Consider the following 9484-nt stretch of genomic DNA (forward strand, 5'->3'; position numbering starts at 1 on the left):
TTAACCCCCTCGGCCACGCAGTTCTTGTTTTATCCTTACAGGTCCACTTCCTGTTTGCAGCAAGTGTTTTTATTCGGGAGGCCCCCTTGCCACCCCACCCTGACCCGGTGGGGACCACAGGCGGCTCTACAATGGAGACTGTGTGCACTCTCTGAATGACAGACCTGTCCCTACAAGCTACAAGGAACCCCCCACCCCCACCCTGTCACACACACATACAAACAACTGGACTGCATAACAGGTTTTCTCTTTTGGAAGCAGTGTTCCATGGTTTATACGGCAGACAGACATTATGAAGGATTTTAGTGATCAAACTTTAGATTATTGTTCAGGAATGTCTTCACTGAAAGCCACGTGGCAGCTTTGATAATGGGAAGTGTCTGGTTTTGTGCGGCCCTCATGATGACTTGCTTTTTATCACGTTCATGGGTGATGAGCTGCTTCTGTATTATCTAAGAAGCTGATGAGAAGGCTCATTAGTGTTTTCTTCCACTTGTAATTGATTTACCTGTTTTCATTATTTTGTATGTATACACAGTGTTACTTGAGTGTGTTTCCATGTGCTCATGGATCATAAGCAGACCACCTGACACACAAGGCCCCAACTCATCACCTGGGGTTGTTAATATTTACCGATAAGGATTATGCGTTCCTGAATAATGATGCATTTGCATAATTGTCCCATCCTGTTGAGTGAAAAACACATTATGAGAGACATTCAATTTCCATGTCTGGCCCATTGAGAGAGTAAATGAATAGTCAGTGAGATATAATGACTTACAGATGCAAAGAGAGCGCTTGCAAATTACTACAATGTCTTTTCTTAGGTGCTTGGAAAATGTTATCTACTTCTCTGTGTGCTCATTGTATTGTTTGAGCATTGTGTATAAGTGAATGTATCTTTATGTGTATGCAAGTGCTTGCATGCACGTACATATCCCCCCCCCCCTCACCTCCCCATCCCAATCCTCTCTTCTCCACTACCAGATTTATTGCAAAACAGCCCTGTGAGAGAGTACACATGCTCTGCCCAGTCTCCGTACTGCACCCTGACAATTACTGCTATATATACCACTCCAAATGAGAGCCATGAACCGGCGTGATTATAGGGTGGAGCAGAAGCAAAGAGGGAGAGGGGGGAAACATAAGAGTGAGGCGAGATGTGACAGAAGGGGAGAGAGAGGGAAAAAGAAAAGGGAGAAGAAGGGCGACAGGCAATACAAGTGGAAGTGACTGAGGTCTGCTGTGTAAATTGTATCGTGCATTTTCATAAATCACAGTGTATGTGACAAGATGTGTTTTAGTCTGAAAAGCTTCCTTTTCAAAATAGTGAAGATGAAATTAAAGGGGTGAGAAGCATGCAGGGAATGAACAGCATCTTCTGGACTTTTTTTGTGTGGAAAAAGTCAAGATGATGGCCTCTGTCTACACACTTCTCAATAAATTACACAGAGCAGAGCTTGAAGTGAAGGAATACTGTATATGGCAGAGGTTACAATAACATTTGGTAAAGAAGTGCTGCCCTCTTCTGGAAGTGAGGGAAACCAAATAAATGGAATACGTATGAGAACTTGAAAAGTAAGGAGAAGAGCATTTCCTCACTGAATGAGTTAAGATTTAAATCACTGTGCAGATAATTTGCTTGTATAAATTGTCCACAGTGCAAATAGAGAGAGATTTCTGGAAGCCTGACAATAAAATAGACATAATAGAAGAGAATGATGTTTGACACAACCATCCTGGTAGGTACAGAAGCTTCCACTGGCTATAAACAGTCATTCTCCATACTTCTTCTCCACCCATCTCTCACTTTCCCAGTGGCTGTCTAACACAGAGCTTGTCACTTCAGATGAGTGACAGCCTGTTGTCAGTCACAGGGCTGCCCTGACTGTGGCGTCACCTCTGCCAGGCAACATCAGGCTGCCTAAAAAGAGGCATCTAAAGAAAGATTGATAACACGGGAACTGATGTCACAGCAAAAATCCCCACACATGATGTATTGAACTGCTGGATGTAATAGATGCACATTGCATGCAGAGCTCAGGCCCCGGTGATTAACCATTTACTGAATGGATCAGTCTACCTTATGGGGTCATGAGACGATGTGGGGAAAGTAGTGAACTGGGAAGTGTTGAGTAGAGAGATGGCTGTTCTTTGACTCCTCCTTCCATAAGTGGAAACCATCCCTGTGGGGGGAAAATCAGCAGGATCACATTACCCATGGACCAGTTTTCATCGTACAGAAACCCACGCTCTGCCTCACTCCAGCGGCTCGCATAATTGGAAGCATCTTGGCATGAAGATAGAGTCAAGGTGGCATATCAATGGGCGCGTACTCCAAGGGCATGCAGATAAGAAAAGGCTGCTTCTCTTAACAGGCCGTGTCCATGATAGGGTCACTGGCCCTCCCTAAAAAGACAGAAGGCTTGGTGTTGACTCACATACAAATAGCTATAGGTGAGCAGTGGTGTGGAGCCTTGTAGTACAGTTTTGCTCCCACTGGTGCTCATCCCTAACACCAACAAGAAACTGTTTTGTTACCGAGCCTTGTCTCATTATGTTTTCATGTATAGCAGCAGAGAATCCTTGCAGCTCAGGTTTAAGAAGCCAAGTGATATGATTTTTACAGAGACTACATGCAACATGACTGAAAATCAATTCTTATGAACAGTAATTTGCTTTGTAATGTCATTGCATTACAGCATTTCATACAACATTTCCACTGCAAGAACCACAGACTAAATTTAGTTCCTGCTTGATAGGTCATGAGAAAGTGTAAACTTATTACCGTCACGTCACCCATTGGTTCATGCTTGCCGGGTCACACACTTTCAAACATAACACTTCAATAACCCAGTTTGTTGGCTTTTAATGACAATTTATTGTGTGTGAAAGTCCAGCAAATAATATAACATTGTAATTTTGACCAGCTCTAAGTCGTACATCAATTCAGTTCTGAATTATACTTGTCATTTGGTCGTGAGTTCCTCTTTCTCCTGCCTACACATTCTATCTCAACTAAGCATCCCCCATCGCACCATTGCTTCTGGTCCTGCAACAGTATCCACTCTGCTCGACTCCAGAAGGGGTAGAAGAGCGGGACTTTGCTGCCTCCGCACAAATAAAACTGTGTGCCAAGCCGCATTAACCCTGCATCCTTATCGCCATTCTGACTTGAGACATTTTATGAGCGGGAGTTGTCAGCCCCCCTAAGACTCCAACAACAAGAAGAGGCATGCTTTATGCACTGCTGCATCACCGTCACCACTGTTTACTAGACACCATTATCATTTAACTGCATGTACAATACGAAAGGTCACATTTTAGACTTCAATTTATCACATCTCATTATATGATATATATAATGTAGCTTTTAAGCTGCTCCTGAGCTTGGGGCAGGTAAAACTGAGCAAAGTTGTGGTGAAGTTCATCAACACAGCTATGTGTACACACCCAGTTGAGGCAAAAGACCTCCTGTGGCCTCTGCTGCCGGCTTAAACCAGCTCTCTGGACTGTCTCATAGTTCCTGCCCACACAAACAGTGACCGCACTGGCCCTCGCTGTTTTAGAAATAGGCGTTTATGCTTACTGAGGAGAAATGACTCAACAGTGTGCCGGGAATGCGTACATATTTCCACAAATATCTAAATAAAAGTGTAAAATAATGTGAAAGTATTTCATTTAAAAATAAATAGAGAGTGGTATGTTGTATATTGGTCAACATGCTCCACCAGGACAAATTCATTTCATGCTCCTAAGTTTACAATTTAAATATTTGATCTGATACTTTTTGCTTTTCAGTATGCATCCAATGTTGCCTGAATCAACTTGTATTCATTTCAGCAACATCGCTCCGGCATGCACTCGACTACAGTATTAGTATATGCAAAACCTCATAATCATGCTGTGGCTTTGGTCCCTTGTGGTTTCTATAGCAGTGACTTAATTCTGCTCCACTAATCATAATAATTATAGATATTACAGTGGCCTTGGTAATTACTGTAGAGCACTGGCTCCTATCCTTTAATGGATGCTTAAACAAACAGATTTCAGATAAGTTTGGGAAGAAAACTAATTTATGGCCTCTGAGGGGAGATCAATCAGGTGATGGGGTTGGGGTTGGGAGGGTGTAATAGGGTGGGGTTCAGTAATTAATACAGAATGCAGTAAGAGATGGAACCTGGCTCTTCCTTTTTTTCAATTCTGTGTCCCTTTCATCCCTACATCCCTCCTTCTCTCCGTGCCTTTGCCACATTATTTATCTCCGCTGTCACACCATTGTTGTGATTATGGATGTCATGCAGCCGTAAAGCGCTCCACGATCAATAAGCCTGAAATTAAACCAAAAAATGAATTTCCGCAGTGTCGGCCACATGCACTCCTGAGCAGGAATTACCTTGCAGGAGAACGGCTGATTATCCCACTGAGGAGACAGCAGCAGAAACACAGGAGGAGAGTTAGTGCTTGACTGAGACTGGTCGCAGTGACACAGTGCAAGGACAGTTTTACTGGGTTTTTTGGTTTTGTTTTTTTTTTTTACAGCTACAGATCACAGAACAGTTGGCATATATGTTGGAATTTTTGCTTAACAAACCCCAAAAACACCAAATGTTATTCAACTAAACATCAGAATTCATTGGGATACGTTGACCTACGAGGACCTTGGATCTAATAGATAGAAACCGATGTGTCTTGAAGGATACTTGATATCCTGCCAAGAGATTCTGTGTAGCATTTAATACTAAGTGTAATATAACCAGTCCAGGTTGTTCATGATGACACGGGCCAACTAAGGAGATGATGTAGTCATTTCTTCCAGACTGAGATCAATACACTATTAGGCATGATGAGATGAAAAAAAATGCTCATTACTCCCATCATAAGGTAATTTGGAGAAGCCTGTAGACCAGGAGACTTTGGTGAAACGGCAAGACCTCACATACAATAATGAAATAAAAATGTGAGGTTTAGGAAAAAACTCATAAGAACCCTAGAAGGAAGAGTGTTGTAGAAAACAGTGCAAGTTTGTTAGAAAGGTGCAGTAAAGATGTGTATTCTGTGAAGTTATGTTATGGTCAGTTTATACACCAAATGGTTTGACAGTTGCAGTCACTACACCCACCTTCACATGGCTATCTTGGACTGTCCACAGTAGCAAATGCTATTTATCATTAACAACTGACATGGAGCCAGAAAGAGAAGACAGGGATGTCAGGGAGAATGTTTTCTCGCTTTTAAAATACCTTGTGCCACTTTCTTAAACCAGTCTGCCTTCCAGCATCTTCGCCTCTGCACATCCTTCCACCGGAGATGGACGCATCCTTTTGTTTCTCACTTGTTTCCCTTGTCCCTCATTTAGAATCGATTTGCTATTAATGCCAGAGCATCAAAAAGGGAGGGTGACAAGGGGTCGAGGTGGCTGCAGCTGCTTGACAGGCTTCTTCATCTCCGAACAGGAAGTTTGGTTTACATCAGCCATGGGGCGGGAACTGTCATCAGGAGACCTCAGGGCTAATGGGCTGGATTTATGCGCTCCTCTCCTCCTCTCAGTGTGGACCAAGTTGGAAGAAGCTGAAGTCACTGATCTGAAGTCTTTTTAGTGTTTTCTTCCATAGGTTAGGACTAAGGTTGCTGCTATGATAAGCTGTGAAATCTGAGCGTAAATTCAAGCACGCTTATGACTTTAATGCATTTTTATAACATGTTCAAGTACTTAACCTAAAGTCATTTATTTCCTTTCCTCTAACTTGACATGTCAAGACACATTTCATTCATCACTCCAAGAAGCCGAGTGCTGGGCAGTAACCACAGTTTGGTTCTCAAATCGATTTGACAAATCCTCTGAGAATTGTAAAACAGTCTTAGAGCAAATAATGGCCTGACACTCTACATTAGCAGAAATGACTGACGTCTAACCATGTAGCTTCTGGGTTTACAAAAAAACATCATGTTCTGTCACTTATGGCATTGTGGTAAGATGTCAATAAAGGTTAGCATTTTGAATGCACAAAGTACAGCGATTCCTGGAAGCAATGTGTATTATAGTTCAATGCAGCCACCAAGCTTCATTTAAAAGTGATGGAAATATCATGTGACTTGTGCCCTGATTTCAGAGTATAAAAAGAATAAAAAAGTGAAAGTGATTTCTAATTAATTCACATTAACTGAATTAACAGTCTGTATCACCTCAGATTTGACAATATGTATATTACCACTCAGCTGCTGTATCATTCTTTTTCTACTACTTGCTATTCCTGATCTTTCCTCCTCACGCTGTCTCTCTCCAGTTAGCTCGTGAGCATCGCAGTGACTGAACTCATTCTCAACTATTTATTTGGTTTATTTCCTGAGATCAGCTATAAAGAACAAACACTATTAAGCCAGCCAATCAATAAGGGAACATCAGCGCTGTTATCCCCCCTCTCACTCTCTCAGCAAAATAGATTTATATCTTCTGCCTGAGCAACATAAATCACATATTCATACATTAAATTAAAAAATGTGATTGATAGCAACGCAGAGAGTGTGTACAAAACCTCATGATGTAAAAAAACAAATATTAGCTGGGAACTGCGGAGGGTGAAGAAAAAACAAACATTGTTTTTCAAGTGTAATTCTTCACAGTCTTGTGAGAATGTCCAAGTTCAGGAGATGAGATGCTGCTTTAGGAAAAGAAACACTGACACTTGGTAAAACTGTAGCTACAGAAGCAGATCATGTAAATAATTATCAGCATCTGAACTGAGAATAAACTCAGTGTTACAGTTCTCACAATAGAAACACTAGTTATAAGAATGTCTACCTCAGGGTTCAGGATACATTTATCTTGGCTTTAAAGGAACTGGTCAGCCTGTAGCCTCCAGTCTCTGCATGTCATTCTGCAAGGCGAACTGTGTGTAGAGAAACAGGTTCATTCACAAAGTGACACTTAATGGGATATATACAGATTGTGTCATGCATTACGGGCCCAGTGGTTATGGGAGCATTCCAGAGGATAGAGGCAGAGAAATATGGCAGCATCCATCAACAGCTCGGCCAGAGAGAAAAAGGTGCAGGAACAGAGAGGGAACGAGAGCTGGGGATTGGGGGGCTGCCAAGGACATTTAAGAGAGCTGTCAAGGGAGGCTGATCTATGAAGGACCCTGTTGGCTAAACCTATATCCCAGCATGTGTGTGTGTGTGTGTGTGTCAAAGACATAAGTGCACACCAACGCACACAGTAACACATGCACTCACACCCTGGAGGCTGAAGTACAGTAGAGTAGTCCCAGTGCACAGGTTCAAAGATCAGAGCTGGAGCTCATCCACACAGAAAATCAAATGTTTTCATTCTGCACATGAAATGAAATGGAGAATAAAACACAATAGAAAGGTGAAGAGCAAGAGAGAAACCATTCAACTGCAAAAAAAAAAAAATGCATATGTAATAAAAAAGCTGCAGTTTAGTTTAAAGTTATTATTATCATTATTGCGCTGTACAGTAAAGGCAAGTAGGCATGAGATAATATTAAACTAAATAATAATAAACCAGACACAGAGCACATACATTTCCAAATGACACCACAAGAAGTTCATGGGTTATCAGTTCAAGCATATCAATTACATACCATGCTGTATATTACTGAAATTTACAGAAAAAGACATTTGTGTCTACAAATAAAATACTAATAAACCAATAAATGGTTGAGACAGAAACTGCACTTCATTTTCAACTGCTCCCACAGCAAACAGCTCACACAATCTATTTTCCTCCAGAATATTTTTTTCCATCTGCCAGCCTCAATAGCTAGAAAGAGGAATACCACTTCTTGAAAGTGTTTCAAGCGTTTTTCACATTTTACACAGATACAGGGGTCTAAAATAAAAGAGAGCCCAGCAGGAGTTTTGTCCCTTTTACAAAAGCGCCCAAAATAAGATACTTCACTTGAAATAAATGTGAGTATGTGTGTGTGTACATACTGTAAGTATATGTGGGGATATATGGAAGTATATGTCCACCATATGTACTTCATCCATATGTAGTGCGACACAAGCAGGCTTTGAGAACAAATTTCCCTGGTGGTACAATCAAGATTAAAGACTACAGGATGTTTGAGCAAGTGCAACACTAAAATGCTTGAATACACTTTTAGTATGTCATTAACTACTGTATCTTCAAAGGATCATATCTGTACAAACTCCAAATGTTTGAGCTACTAATTATAATAGTAAAATGTTTTATTTTTGAGAGGATAATGTAGAAGTATGTATTCTCAAAATAACAAAAACTAACATTTTTAAATTAAACCTCCATATTTAATATAAAATTGATGAGAATACATATTGGATCTTGTAGCTTCACTAAACATTGCGAAGTAGGCAGCAGCAGCGAAGCAGTGGGAATCTGTAGGTAGCCAGCAGGCCTGTTAGCTGGAGGAGTGAATGCCAGGCAACCCTGCCAGAGGGGACATGGCATTGGGACCATTACTAAAGCTTAATGATATGAGAAGTGTTCTCCTATCTACCACGGAGGGGATTCATCATGATGCTGTAGCACTATACATCTTTCAACAGCTCTTAAAGAGGAACAGGGACATTTCTTCATGCTGTAGTAAAAGTCCCTCCCTTCTTCAATCTTCCCCTGAGCTTTCTACACTCCTCATCTTCTCTTAAAGAAGCTCTATTTTAAGATCATTGCGTCTGGGGGGGGCGGCGACCTTGGCGACGAGTGAGGGTGAAGTAAGGTGGTGGGAAGCGCTGGATGAGTGTGTGTAGCCGATGGAAAGAGTCACAAACCACAACATCTTGTCTGGGATTTGTCCCAGTGTGCCCCAGGGGAAGGAATACAATTCACCCTCTGCCTCAAAGTCACACTATACACTGTCACTGGCTTCAGCTGAGTTCTGATAGATGTCTCTTTGTCCCGTCATAAATAAAAACACTCTGGTTTCTGCTGTGAGAGACTGTAGATCAGGGAGTAAATAGCTGAAGGTATCATGCACTGCAGTACGTCAAGCCTGAAGGAATTTCTTTTTCTTCTAACCCTTTTGTGACCGTGTCAGAGAATCTCTGCAACCTGTAAATCAAATGGGGCAGATAAACTGCAACACAAGTGCAATCAAAATACGTAAAAGCATTGTTGACTTTGGGTCTTTAACTTGATTTTATAGCCTGGAGCCAATATGCAGTAATCACAGCATGGAAAATCTTAACGTTTCTGTCCTGGTATTTGCATTGTTTGAGTCACAGCCACCTGCCTGCAGATTTACACCAGCAGATCACAGACAATAACAGTAAAGACAGAAGTGCACTGGTTTATGACTTCAGCACTTTCAGTTTGAAGTCTTCCAGCACCAGTGAGTTTAAATTATGGTGGGAGACGTCCTTGGGATGTGAACATCTCATTTCACCAGGCTGTGCGCAACCACACACACACACACACACACACACACACACACACACACATACACACACAACTCATTTCATTGGGGGTCCCTGGGAGGCT

The sequence above is a fragment of the Dicentrarchus labrax genome, unplaced genomic scaffold, assembly GCF_905237075.1.
Source record: "Dicentrarchus labrax unplaced genomic scaffold, dlabrax2021, whole genome shotgun sequence".
Taxonomy (NCBI): domain Eukaryota; kingdom Metazoa; phylum Chordata; class Actinopteri; family Moronidae; genus Dicentrarchus; species Dicentrarchus labrax.